This window comes from Saimiri boliviensis, chromosome 2 (genome assembly GCF_048565385.1).
Source record: "Saimiri boliviensis isolate mSaiBol1 chromosome 2, mSaiBol1.pri, whole genome shotgun sequence".
Classification (NCBI taxonomy): Eukaryota; Metazoa; Chordata; class Mammalia; order Primates; family Cebidae; genus Saimiri; species Saimiri boliviensis.
Window position 1 is genome coordinate 90,895,407 of NC_133450.1, and position 14,573 is coordinate 90,909,979.

The window sequence follows — 14,573 nt, forward strand, 5'->3', positions numbered from 1 at the left end:
GGAGGGATCACTTGAGGCTGGGAGTTAGATGCTGCAGTGAGCTATGGTCACTGCCACTGCACTGTAGCCTGAGTGACAGAACAAGACCCTGTCTATAAAAATAGATAGGTGGCTGGGCATTCATGCCTGTAATCCCACCACTTTGGGAGGCCGAGGCGAGTGGATCACCTGATGTAAGGAGTTTGAGACCAGCCTGGCCAATATAGCGACACCTGGTCTCTACTAAAAATACAAAAATTAGCCTGTGTGGTGGCCTGTGCCTGTAATCCCAGCTACTTGGGAGGCTCAGGCACAAGAATTGCTTGAACTCAGGAGGCAGAGATTGCAATGAATTGAGATCACACCACTGCACTCCAGCCTGGGCAATAGAATGAGACTGTCTCAAAAAAAAAAAAAAAATACAGATAGGTAAATGATAAATTAGTAGATAGATCAAAAAACCAATGGGTCTGAGTAGTAGCTCAGCCCTCAAAATTTAAGAGTTAGCAGGGGTAAGTTACATATTATGCTTTCTTGCGTACTGTAGATTTCTTCTCATGATAATTGCCTTCTGATAAGGAACTTGGTTATTGTAAAAACCTGAGTGGAAACACAGAGGAGAGGATAGTGTCGGCATCCGGTAAGCATTACTGGTGATCAGGGACTGGTTCAGAATCTTGGCAATGGGTTTAGCTCAGCTTTAAATGATCTTTCTTTAGGCTGATGGCAACTAGTCTTTGAACACCACCACCACTCTTGTGGCCTTCCTTCTGTCCTTCACCTTCACTTTCACATAGTTAATCCCTAAATTGAGAGGAATGGAAACAGGGAAACTGTTGAGATTAGCTGGGTATTCAGGAATGAAGTGAACAGTGACATATAAAAGTAGGAGAATTATTACAGCGATTAGGAATAAATAGATTTCTAAAGTTGAAATTGCCACAGAGACCATGAGGGAACATAATTGAAAAAATAGGCAAGTTTCTTTGGGAAAGGTAGATATTTTCTTCTCAGATATAGCCACCACCCCTGCTATTCACAATTCTTACAAAGCTTTGTTCATTTTCATATTGAGATAGCACAAATAATAGTTGTCTTCAAAACATGGTTTTGTGCTGGATGATAGCTCTTTCTTTTATTTATTTATTATTATTTTTTGAGACAGAGTTTCACTCTTGTTGCCCAGGCTACAGTGCAATGGCACAATCTCCAGGTTCCAGTGATTCTCCTGCCTCAACCTCTCGAGTAGCTAGGATTACAGGCATGTGCCACTATGCCTGGCTAATTTTGTATTTTTAGTAGAGATTGGGTTTCACCATGCTGGCCAGGCTAGTCTTGAACTCCTGACCTCAGATCTGCCCACCTCGGCCTCCCAAAGTGCCAGGATTATAGGCATAAACCACCATGCCTGGCAGCTGTCTTTCTTTCTTTCTTTTTTTTTTTTTTTTTTTGAGACAGAGTCACTCTATCACCCAGGCTGGAGTGCAATGGCAAGCTCTCAGCTCACTGCAGCCTCCACCTCCCAGGTTCAAGCAATTCTCCTGTTTCAGCCTTCCAAGTAGCTGGGATTACAGATTTGCGCCACCACGCCTGGCTAATTTTTGTATTTTTTAAGTAGAGACAGGGTTTCACCTTGTTGGTCAGGCTGGTCTCCAATCCCTGACCTTGTGATCCACCCACCTCACCCTCCCAGAGTGCTGGGATTACAGGCATGAGCCACTGTGCCCAGCCCACTCTCTTTCTTTTAAATTGCTTTATCGAGGTAAATTGATATACAGTAGATACAGTTTGATAAATTTTGACGTATGTTTGCATCTAGTAAACCAACATCAGAATCAAGATAGTAACCATATATCTATCGACCATTAAAGGTACCTCTTTAATGCTTTTCTCCATCCTTCCTTTCCCTTGCCCCAAACATAGCCTATATTCTGTCACTAGAGATTAGTTTACATTTTCTAGAGTATTAAATAAATGGAATCATATAGTATGTACCATTTTATTGTCTGACTTCTTCCAGTATAATTATTATTATTATTATTATTTTTGAGACGGAGTTTCGCTCTTGTTACCCAGGCTGGAGTGCAATGGCGTGATCCCGGCTCACCGCAACCTCTGCCTCCTGGGTTCAAGCAATTCTCCTGCCTCAGCCTTCTGAGTAGCTGGGACTACAGGCGTGTGCCACCATGCCCAGCTAATTTTTGTATTTTTAGTAGAGACGGGGTTTCACCATGTTGACCAGAATGGTCTCGATCTCTTGACCTCGTGATCCACCCGCCTCGGCCTCCCAAAGTGCTGGGATTACAGGCTTGAGCCACCGCGCCCGGCCCTCAGTATAATTATTTTGAGATTGATCCATGTTATTGTATCAATAGTTTGTTTTCATTGGTAAGTAGTAGTATATTTTATGGATATATTAAAATTTGTTTAACCATTCATATGTTGATGAACATTTGGATTGTTTCCAATTTTTGACTATTACAACAAAGTTTCCATAAACATTTATATAGAGATCTTTATATGAATATGTCTTTCCTATTCTCTTGAGTAAATACCTAAGATAAAATAGCTGAATCCTATGGTAGGGATATGTTTTTGTTTTGGATTTTTAAGAAAATGCCAAACTCTTTTCCAAAATGGTTATGCCATTTTGCAACATCAGTGTTTAAGAGTTCTAGTTCCTCAGTATTGTCGCTAACACTTGTCATTGTCACATTTATAAATTTTAGCCATTCTAAATAAGCATATAGTAGATTCTTTCCATGGGTTCATCTTGCATTTCCTTAATGCCTGATAATGTTGAGCAACTTTTTAAATAGACTTTAATTTTTAGAACAGTTTAGGTTCACAGCAAAGTTGAGTAGAAAGTACAGAGTTCCTGTTTACCCCCCACCCCCAAGCATGTATAGTCTCCCCTATTATCAACGTCGCCCACCTGAGTGGTACATTTGTTACAATTAATGGACCTGCACTGACACATCGTTGACACCAGAGTCTATAGCATTTACATTAGGGTTCATTCTTGGTTTTGTACAATGTATGATGGTTTGGAAAAATATATAGTGACATGTATCCACAATTCTAGTACTATAGAAAAGTTTCACTGCCCTAAGAATCCCGTGCTCCACCTGTACATCCCTCCCTGTCCTCTAAATTCTGGCAACCACTTATTTTTTTTTACTATCTCCATAGTTTTGCCTTTTCCAGAATGTCATATATTTGGAATCATACTGTATGTAACCTTTTCAGATTGCCTTCCTGTACTTAGTAGTAAGCATTTATCTGGAGTGTGCTGCATCCCGCGCTGTACAAGCGTTCAAAGACCTGAGTGGGAACAGTGGGGGATAAAGAGAGACACAAACAGAAACAGAGAGAAAGCTATGCCAGGTGGTCTGGGAGGTGAAGGATGTCAGTCTCTCCGGCACCAACCTGTCTCAGTGTACTTTATTTTATATGTTCACAAAGCACATAGCAGAGGGAGGGTGCAGTTACTTAGAACACCCTGTGGTTATTATTCTTATACTTCAGTTAACTCTCTTGCAGCAAGGTCAGTGAGAGCTGGTTATCTCTCTAGGCCTGTCTCTGTTCTACCCTGAGACATACACGTCCTCTTATGGTTTTACTTCTCTGGAGCTCACCCAAAGTTCACAGCAGGCTTGCTGCTGATTCCCCCAGAGTGGGAGGGCTATTCTGGCTCTCTACACATTTAAATATTCTCCATGTCTTTTCATGGCTTGATAGCTCATTTTTTTTTTAGTGCTGAATAATATCATATTCTGGACATACCACAGTTTTTCCATTCACCTACTTGAAGGATGACTCGACTGTTTCCTGGTTTTGGCAATTATAAATAAAGCTGCTATAAACAAGCATGTGCAGGTTTTGTTTGTTTTGTTTTGTTAGATAAGATCTTCCTCTATTGCCCAGGCTGGAATGCAATGGCATGATCACAGCTCACTGCAGCCTCAGTCTCCCAGGCTCACTCAAGCAGTCCTCCAACCTCAGCCTCCTATGTAGCTGGGACCACAGGCATGTACCACCATGCCTGGATAATTTTTTAATTTTTTGTGTAGAAACAGTGTCTTCCTATGTTGCCCTTTTCCTAGACTGGCTGTGTGTAGGTTTTTATGTGGCCATAGGTTTGCAATTAATTTCTCTATATACTAAGGAGTGTGACTTCTGGATCATGTGATATAATTATGTTTAGTTTTATAAGAAACGGAAGAGAGCCAAACTGTCTTCCAAAGTGGCTGTAGCATTTTTGCATTCCTACTAGCAATGAGAGTTCCTATTGCTCCACATCTTCCCCAGCATTTATTGTCAGTGTTTTGGATTTTTGAATTCTAATAGGTGTGTAGTAGTATCTCAGTGTTTTAATATACAATTCTCAAATGTCATATACATATGATATTGAACATTGTTTTATATGCTTATTTGCCCTCTGTGTATCTTCTTTCTGAGATGTCTGTTGAAATCTTTTGCCTTTTTTTTTTTTTTGAGATGGAATTTCACTCTTGTTGCCTAGGCAGGAGTGCAATGGGCTCGATCTCGGCTCACCGCAACCTCCACTTCCTGGGTTCAAGCAATTCTCCTGCCTCAGCCTTCTCAGTAGCTAGTTTTACAGATATGTGCCACCACACCCGGCTAATTTTGTATTTTTAGTAGAGAAGGGGTTTTTCCATGTTGGTTAGGCTGGTCTTGAACGCCAGACCTCAGGTGACCCACCCACCTTGGCCTCCCAAAGTGCTGGGATTACAGGTGTGAGCCACCATGCATGGCCATCTTTTGCCAATTTTTAAATCAGGTTGTTTATTTTCTTAGTGTTGTGTTTAAGCTTTGTATATTTTTGATAACATCCTTTATCAAGTATGTCTTTTGCAAATATTTTTTCTCAGTCTGTGATTTGTCTTCTTCTCTTGATGAACATCTTTTTTTTAAAAATGTGCATAATTGCCATCCATATATCCTCTTAGGTGAAATATATGTTCACATATTTAGTCTGTTTTTCAGAAATTGCAATTTTTTTACTGTTTTGATAGTTCTTTATATATTCTGAAGTCCTTTATGTCATATGTACTATGCAAATAGTTTCTCTCAGTCTGTTTGTGTTTTTATTCTTTTAACACTGTCTTTTAAAGAAGCAAAGTTTTAAATTTTGGTAAAATCCAATTTACCAATTTGTTACTTTATGCTTTTGATATTGTATCCAGTAATATTTGCTAACCCAGTTAGGCAAAAGGTCACACAGATTTTCTCCTGTTTTCTTTTAGATGTTTTATAGTTTTAGGTTTTGTGATCTATTTAAGGTTGTGATCCACTTTATTTTCATATGAGTTGCAAGGTATGTATCCAAATTAATTTTTTTGGGTATGGATGTCAAACTGTTTCAGCACCTTCCCTCCTTCCCTCTCTCCCTCCCTCCCTTCCTCCCTTCCTTTACTTCCCTCCCTCCCTCCCTCCCTCTCTTTTCTTTTATTTTTCTTTTTGAGACCGAGTCTTTCTCCGTCACACATGCTGTAGTGGGTGCAATGGCCCAATCTTGGCTCACTGCAACCTCTGCCTCCCATGTTCAAGCGATTCTTCTGCCTCAGCCTCCAGAGTAGCTAGGATAACAGGCACCCACCACCATGCCTGGCTAATTTCTTTGTATTTTTCGTAGAGACAGGGTTTCACCATGTTGGCCAAGCTGCTTTCAAACTCTTGACCTCAAGTGATCTGCCTATCTTGGGCTACCAGTGTTAGGATTACAGGTGTGAGCCCCTGCGCCCAGCCAGCACCATTTCTTTAAAAGGCTCTCCTATCTTCACTATATTGTCTTGGCACCTTTGTCAAAAATCACTTATCCATATATATGAGAGGTTATTTTGGCTAATCTGTTCTATTGATCTATTTATCCATCTTATTCCAGTAACACCCTGTTTTTGATTACTATAGCTTTATAATAATTACTGAAATTAGGTAATGCTGGGCCTTTAATTTAGTTCTTAGTTCTTTTTTTTTGTTTGTTTGAGATGGAGTTTCGCTCTTGTTACCCTGGCTGGAGTGCAATGGCGCGATCTCGGCTCACCGCAACCTCCGCCTCCTGAGCTCAGGCAATTCTCCTGCCTCAGCCTCCCGAGTAGCTGGGATTACAGGCACGCGCCACCATGCCCAGCTAGTTTTTTTGTATTTTTAGTAGAGACGGGGTTTCACCACGTTGACCAGGATGGTCTCGATCTCTCGACCTCGTGATCCACCCGCCTCGGCCTCCCAAAGTGCTGGGATTACAGGCTTGAGCCACCACGCCCGGCCTCTTTTTTTTTTTTTTTTTTTTTTTTTTTTGAGATAATGTCTTGCTCTGCCGCCCAGGCTAGAGTGCAGTGGCGTGCTCTCAGCTCACTGCAACCTACGTCTCCCTGGTTCAAGCAGTTCTCCTGCTTCAGCCTTCTGAGTAATTGGGATTACAGGCACTCACCACCATGCCCAGCTAATATTTGTGTTTTTAGTCGAGATGAGGTTTCACCATCTTGGCCAGGCTGGTCTTGAACTCCTGACTGACCTCGTGATCCACCCGCTTCAGCCTCCCAAAGTGCTGGGATTCCAGGTGTGAGCCACCACGCCTAGCATTCTTAGTTCTTATTTAAAGTTCTTTTCAGCTCCTCTAGGTCCTTTGTATTTCCAGATGAATTTTATAGTTAGCTTGCCAATTTCTTTCTTTCTTTCTTTTTTTTTTTTTGAGACGGAGTTTTGCTCGTTACCCAGGCTGGAATGCAATGGCGAGATCTCAGCTCACTGCAACCTCCACCTGCTGGGTTCAGGCAATTCTCCTGCCTCAGCCTCCCGAGTAGCTGGGATTACAGGCATGCAACACCATGCCCAGTTAATTTTTTTGTATTTTTAGTAGAGACGGGGTTTCACCATGTTGACCAGGATGGTCTCGATCTCTCGACCTCGTGATCCACCCGCCTTGGCCTCCCAAAGTGCTGGGATTACAGGCTTGAGCCACCGTGCCCGGCCAGTTTGCCAATTTCTACAAGATGCCTGCTGAGATTTTCTTTTCTTTTTTTGGAGATGGCGTTTCGCTCTTGTTACCCAGGCTGGAGTGCAATGGCGCGATCTCGGCTCACCACAACCTCCGCCTCCTGGGTTCAGGCAATTCTCCTGCCTCAGCCTCCTGAGTAGCTGGGATTAGTCATGCGCCACCATGCCCAGCTAACTTTTTGTATTTTTAGTAGAGACAGGGTTTCACCATGTTGACCAGGATGGTCTCGATCTCTTGACCTCATGATCCACACACCTCGGCCTCCCAAAGTGCTGGGATTACAGGCTTGAGCCACTGCTCCTGGCCTGCCTGCTGGGATTTTTATTGGGATTGCGTTGAATATGAGGAACAAAGAATCTCAACAGTACTAAGTTTTATGATCCATGAACAAGGTATAGTCCCTCATAAAGACTGTCTTTATTTTGTCTCAGCAGTATCTTGCAGTTTTCAATCTAGAGGTCTTTCCCATCCTTTGTCAGATTTATCCCAACATATTTCATATTCTTATGCCACTCTAAATGGTTTTTTATAGTTTCCAACATTCACTATTGCTAGTGCATAGAAATGCGATGGATTTCTGTATATTAAACTTGCATCCCACGGTCTTGCTAAACTCGCCAGTCTAGATTCTGGTATGATTTCTTTTTCCTACATGAACGCTCTGGCTAGAACTTCTAGTACAATCTTGAATAGAAGTGGTAAGAGGCCAGGCATGGTGGCTCATGCCTGTAATCTTGGGGAGATTACACTTCGGGAGGATTACTAGAGCACAGGAGTCTAAGTCCAGCCTGGGCAACATAGTGGGGCCCTATATACACAAAAATTAGCCAGGCATGGTGGTGCAGGTCTGTACTTACAGGTACTTGGGAGGCTGAGGCAGGAGAAACACTTGAACCTGGGAGGCAGAGGTTGCAGTGAGCCGAGATTGTATCACTGCCCTCCAGCCTGGGTGGCAGAGTGAGACTCCATCTCAATAAATAAGTAAATTACTAATAATAATCTTGAGGAAAAACATTCAGTCTTACATCATTAAATATGATGTTAACTATAGGTTTTTCAAAAGTGTCCTTTATCAGTTGAAGAAGTTCCTTTCTATATGTATTTGTTGAGTAACAGATGAATTTTGTCAAACACTTTTTCTGCCTTGTAAGGTTTGAATTTTAACTTGTTAATATGGAAAACTACATTGGTTTTTGTTTCATTTTTGAGATAGGATCTCACTCTGTTGCCCAGGCTGGAGTGCAGTGGCATGACCATAGCTTACTGCAGCCTCGAATTCCTGGACTAAAGCAATTCTCCCACCTCAGGCTCGCAGATAGCTGGGACCACAGACATGCACCACACCTGGCTAATTAATTTTTTTTTTTTTTTTTTTTTTTTTTTTTTTTTTTTTTTGTAGAGAAGGGTTCTCACTATGCTGCCTAGGCTGGCCTTGAACTCCTGGGCTCCAGTGGTCCTCCTGCCTCAGCCTCCCAGAATGCTGGAATGACAGATGTGAACCACTGTGCCTCACTGATTTTAAAGAAATATTAAACCAATCCTGTATTCCTGGAATAAATCCCATTTGGCCCATGTTGTATTATCCTTTTAGTATGTTGTTGACTTTTATTTACTGAGATTTTGTTTAGAATGTTTGCATGTATATTCATGAAAGATACTGGTCTTTTACTTCTCTTGAAATGCCTCTGTCTGTTTTTAGTGTCATAGTAATGCTGGTCTTATAGAACGAGTTAGAAGCAATCCTCTTCAGTATTTTTTTAAATTTATTTATTTTACTTTAGGTGCATACTGTATCTGGCGTTTCTCCCGATGATATCCCTCCCCACTCTCCCCTCCCTCCCTACCCCCTACTGTCTCTTGGGAGACTTTGAGTTAAGTCACTATTATGCCTTCATTACATGTTTGGTAGACTTCATCAGTGAAGCCAGCTGGATCTGGAGTTATTTTGTGGGAAGGGTTTTTAACATCAATTTCATTTCTTCATAGATACAGGGATATTCAGATTATCAACTTCTGGAGTGAGCTTTGGTAATTTTTGTCTTTTAAGGAATTTTTCTGTTTCAGCTAAGTTGGCAAATGTATTGGCATAAAGATGTTCATAATATTTCCTTATCTTTTTTATTGTTGTTGTTTGAGATAGTCTCACTCCGTTGCCCAGGCTGGAGTGCACTGGTGCGATATCAGCTCATTGCAACTTCCACCTCTCAAGTTCAAGTGATTCTGCTGCCTCAACCTCCCAAGTAGCTGAAACTACAGGCGCATATTACCATGGCTACCTAATTTTTGTATTTTTAGTAAAGACGGGGTTTTACCAGATTGGCCAGGCTGGTCTCCAACTCATGACCTCAGGTGATCCACCTACCTCAGCCTCCCAAAGTGGTGGGATTACAGGCATGAGCCACCACGTCTGGCCTCCTTATCTTTACAATAGCTATAGATACAGTAGGTAGTGATCACCACCCTCATTCCTGAACCTGGTAGTTTATGTCTTCTTCTTTAGTTCCTGATCAGTCTGGCTACAGGTTTATCAATTTTATTGATCTCCTCAAAGAACTGTAGTTTATTTTTGAAGTCTGTTATTGTCACATTGAGTCCACTGTGCTAAAATGCTGCTATGCCAGAGCAGTATATGGTATATAGAAAGCACTTTATCAGTATTCATTGAATGAGCCAGTGAATGGGGGGAAAAAAAGGAACCAATTTCTCCATGTAAAGTCCTTTCATTAGGACTGTTTCAGACATCAGCAATTAGTCTTTAGACATGAGATCAATCTGTTTTGAGGTCAGCAATTTCCTTATCTTATTTATGTCTTTAGCACTGATAAGATAGAACTGAGTAGAACCTTCAGAGGCCAAGTGAAATGAAAGGTTTGAGGAGGAGCTCCAAGAGAAGGCTAAAAGGAGATGAGGCCTGCTACTGGCAATGAGGGCAGGAGGAAATCTTGAGACTACAGAAAACAGATGACTGGAGACAGAGTGGAGCAGAGAAAGACTAATAAGAGCGTAACACAGTAATCTTGGGATAGTTAAGGTATATGAAAGAGTTTAAACTCTAATAACAATGAAGGTCGTACCCAAGAGTGATGACTACCTCAGTCATTACAGTAAAATTTTCACCTTAATAGCATCAGTGTTTCAAACAGGTATGTGAGAAATGCTTAGATATTAAAGGAGAAGGGGTACATAAATTAACTTAGGTAAATTGTAGAAAATAGAATTTCCATTTATATTTAACACTGAAAAGTAATATACTGGGCCTATCTACTTCCTGACCTATGTTAAAGGGAAGATTTTATGATTTCTGGTCAAATGAAGGAAGCACAAAAGGGCAATAATATCCCTAGGTAGAGAAAAGTAGAAATCTCTCATTGTATTCACCAGGCTAAAAACCACCAACTTGATTAACCTTGAGTTGTAGTCTTAGTACCAGCCAAGCACAGTGGCCTTGGGTTTGCATGCCTCCTATGCTGTTTGTGTTTTGGAAGTTTTTTTTCCTTCAGTGTTCAAACTGCACACATTTAGAAGCTTACATAATTTTTTGTACCCCAGGTGCAGGTATTTCTTTATAGAAGTACATAATTTTGTTAATATTCCTATATGTATTCACCTATGAAACCATCAGCAAAATCAAGATAATGAAGACATCCATCACCCCCAAGGTTTCCTCAGGCCCCTTTATAATCTTTCCCTTCCATTCTACCTCCTCCACATACCCCGCTCCAAGTTTCTAGGGAACCACTGATTTATTTTCTGTTATTATACCTTAGTTTGTATTTTCTATTTTTATATACATGGAATCAGAGTATTTACTTTTCATCTAACTTCTTTTACTCAGCATATGTATTTTGAGATTCATTTATTTTGTGGCTTATGTTAGCAATTTTTTCCTTTTTGTTGGTGAGTTATATTCTATTGTATGGTTGTGCAAATTACTTATTCATTCACTTGTTGGAAATTTGGGTTGTGTCAGGTTTTTGCTGTGATATATAAAGCTGCTATATGTAGACATATGATTTCATTCTTGGGTAAGTACCTAGAAGTGAAATGGCTGGGTCATGTTTAACTTCTTAAGAAATTGTCAAAAATTTTCCAAAGCGTTAACTCTTCCCTCAATCAATTAAAAAGAAAAACAAAACATAACATTTTCTAAAGTGGTTGTATAATTTTGCACTCTCACCAGTAGGCTATGAGACCAATTCCTCCACATCATCCTCACTCTTGGTATGGGCAAAGAGAACTTTTGGGATCTGGGATTATTCTTTTTTTTTTTTTTTTCTTTTTTCTGAGACGGAGTTTCACTCTAGTTACCCAGGCTGGAATGCAATAGCGCGATCTCGGCTCACCGCAACCTCCGCCTCCTGGGTTCAAGCAATTCTCCTGCCTCAGCCTCCTGAGTAGCTGGGATTACAGGCACGCGCCACCATGCCCAGCTAATGTTTTGTATTTTTAGTAGAGATGGGGTTTCACCATGTTGACCAGGATGGTCTCGATCTCTTGGCCTTGTGATCCACCCGCCTCAGCCTCCCAAAGTGCTGGGATTACAGGCTTGAGCCACCGCACCCGGCATCTGGGATTATTCTTACTGAGATTTATAAATACAGTTGTCTATAACTTAACTATTTGTACATGGACAAATCACTCTACCTCTGTGTCAGTTTTTTTAATGGACAGTGAAAGGTTTAGATCCTAAAATTCTGTTTTTAATTATTGTTTTTGTTTCAGTGAGATTTAAGAAGTTTCAAATATATTTTTGAGTGGATAATACATTCTTTTTTTTTTTTTTTTTTTTTTTTTTGAGACGGAGTTTCGCTCTTGTTACCCAGGCTGGAGTGCAATGGCGCGATCTCGGCTCACCGCAACCTCCGCCTCCTGGGTTCAGGCAATTCTCCTGCCTCAGCCTCCTGAGTAGCTGGGATTACAGGCACGTGCCACCATGCCCAGCTAATTTTTTTGTATTTTTAGTAGAGACGGGGTTTCACCATGTTGACCAGGATGGTCTCGATCTCTCGACCTCGTGATCCACCCGCCTCGGCCTCCCAAAGTGCTGGGATTACAGGCTTGAGCCACCGCGCCCGGCCGGATAATACATTCTTTAGGTTCAAAACATAAAGGACACAAATGACTACAATGAAAATTCTCCCACCTCTGTTTCCCAGTTTTTGTTTCCCCTTCCCAAAGGCAACCAGTGTTCAGTTATCCTTCTACAGATATGGTATGCATTCTCATTCTTTTTTCAGATACACAGTAATCTATTTTATCAATGTGACACAATTTATATAGCTATCCCTGTAGAGATGCATTTTGGTTAATTCTAATTTTTATGAAAAACAGTGCTGCCACTAATAGCCTTGAGCATATATTATTTCACACATGGGTGAGTATACCTATAGGATAAATTCCTAAAAGTGGAATCACTGGATCAAGATATATGTGCATTCTTAATCTCAGAAGGTATCGCCAAAATATCCCCACAAAGGTACTCTAAATTTATACTCTCATCAGTACTGAAAAAGTTTCAGAAAATAATATTAGAAGTTTACATACTCTTTGACCTGGTAGTAATTCCACTCCTATGAATTTATGCTACAAAATGCTGAAAAATGGATGGTTGAAAGAAATACCTAAAAGTTGGTAACCTAGACCTCCAAAAAATAGGAGCGTAGGAATGTGCAGTACCATGGAGTACAAGGTAGTCACTTCATGTGGAATAATTTTTCATTAATGTCAAAACTATCCATACTCTATTGACAAGTGGGAAAAAGCTGACTTTAAAACCAGTGTAGAACTATTCATGCTTTAAAAAGTTAGGATGTTGGCTGGGTGCAGTGGCTCACACCTGTAATCCCAGCACTTTGGGAGGCCAAGGCGGGTGGATCACCAGGAACTCCTGGTGGATCACCAGAGGTTTGAGACGAGCCTGGCCAACATGGTGAAACCCTGTCTTTACTAAAAATACAACAATTAACTGGGCATGGTGGTTCATGCCTGTAATCCCAACTACTTGGGAGGCTGATGCAGGAGAATCACTTGAACTGAGGAGGCAGAGGCTACAGTGAGCCAAGATCACAACTCCAGCCTGGGCAACAAAAGCAAAACTCCATCTCCCCTCCCCCCACCCCCCCAAAAAAGGATGTTTATAAATAACGTTTAATATTTTCATACACATAGCAAAAGACATGCAAGTATATACAAGAAAATGTTAACAGTAGTTATTTCTTGTTACTTAATAATTTTTAGTTTTAACTCTTTTTTTTTTTTTTTTTTTTGAGACAGAGTTTCGCTCTTGTTACCCAGGCTGGAGTGCAATGGCGCCATCTCGGCTCACCGCAACCTCCACCTTCTGGGTTCAGGCAGTTCTCCTGCCTCAGCCTCCTGAGTAGCTGGGATTACAGGCACGCGCCACCATGCCCAGCCAATTTTTTGTATTTTTAGTAGAGATGGGGTTTCACCATGTTGACCAGGATGGTCTAGATCTCTTGACCTCATGATCCACCCGCCACGGCCTTGCAAAGTGCTGGGATTACAGGCGTGAGCCACCACGCCCGGCTAGTTTTAACTTATTTTGATAGAACTTTTCTGTAAGTATTACTTACAAGTTTCAGAAGCTATTAAAAATGGCAGATGGTCTACAATGTAAAACAAAGGATTTTGTTCAGACAAAAAACTAGTTCAGTAATTAAAGGGATTTTTTGGAATAGTATGGGGGCAGGGAATAAAAACCTTGTCTAAATCTGATCCTTCTCAGCCACGTTTTGGAGTCACCAAATTTTACCTTGTGACAGATTTTGAAAGGAGAAATAAGAAACGGAAAGTGACAAGACAGTAAAAGATAAGTTGTCAATTTCTCCTGCCCCTCAAAATTGCGACTTGCCAGTGTTCTGATTCATAAAAGTTCCTGATTCAAGAACTGAGTATTTGTAAGAATGTAACCAGTGTTTCCAGGGAGCAGAAGCTTAAGACAGTACTGACATAATGGAAACGCTAGACCTGGGAATCAGAAGAAACGGGTTTGAGTCCTAATTTTGACACTTCTCTTGACCATCTGGAACCTGTTTTCTCATGTGTCAAAATAACAGTGCGTCTTTCATAGAGTTGAAATAGTATGGGCTGCGAACGGTGGCTCATGCCTGTAATCCCAGCACTTTGGGAGCCCTAAGTGGGTGGATCATGAGGTCAAGAGATGGAGACCATTTTGGCCAACATCGTGAAACCTTGTCTCTACTAAAATACAAAAATTAGCTGGGCATGGTGGCACGTGCCTGTAATCTCAGCTACTCAGGAGGCTGAGGCAGGAGAATTGCCTGAACCCAGGAGGCTGAGGTTGCGGTGAGCCGAGATGGCGCCATTGCACTCCAGCCTGGGTAACAAGAGCGAAACTCCATCTCAAAAAAAAAAAAAGAAAGCAAATCTGGATAAGGAAGAAAGAGGAGAACTCCTGAAGGCAGTTACCACTTGGTGGGAAAGGTGCCCCATCAAAAGAACACTCCCAGAAAAATCTAAGTGCATTTAGAACTACCTTGTTAAAAGTTAGCTATCATAGTACATATTGGTCCAATCCTGGAGATAATGACTA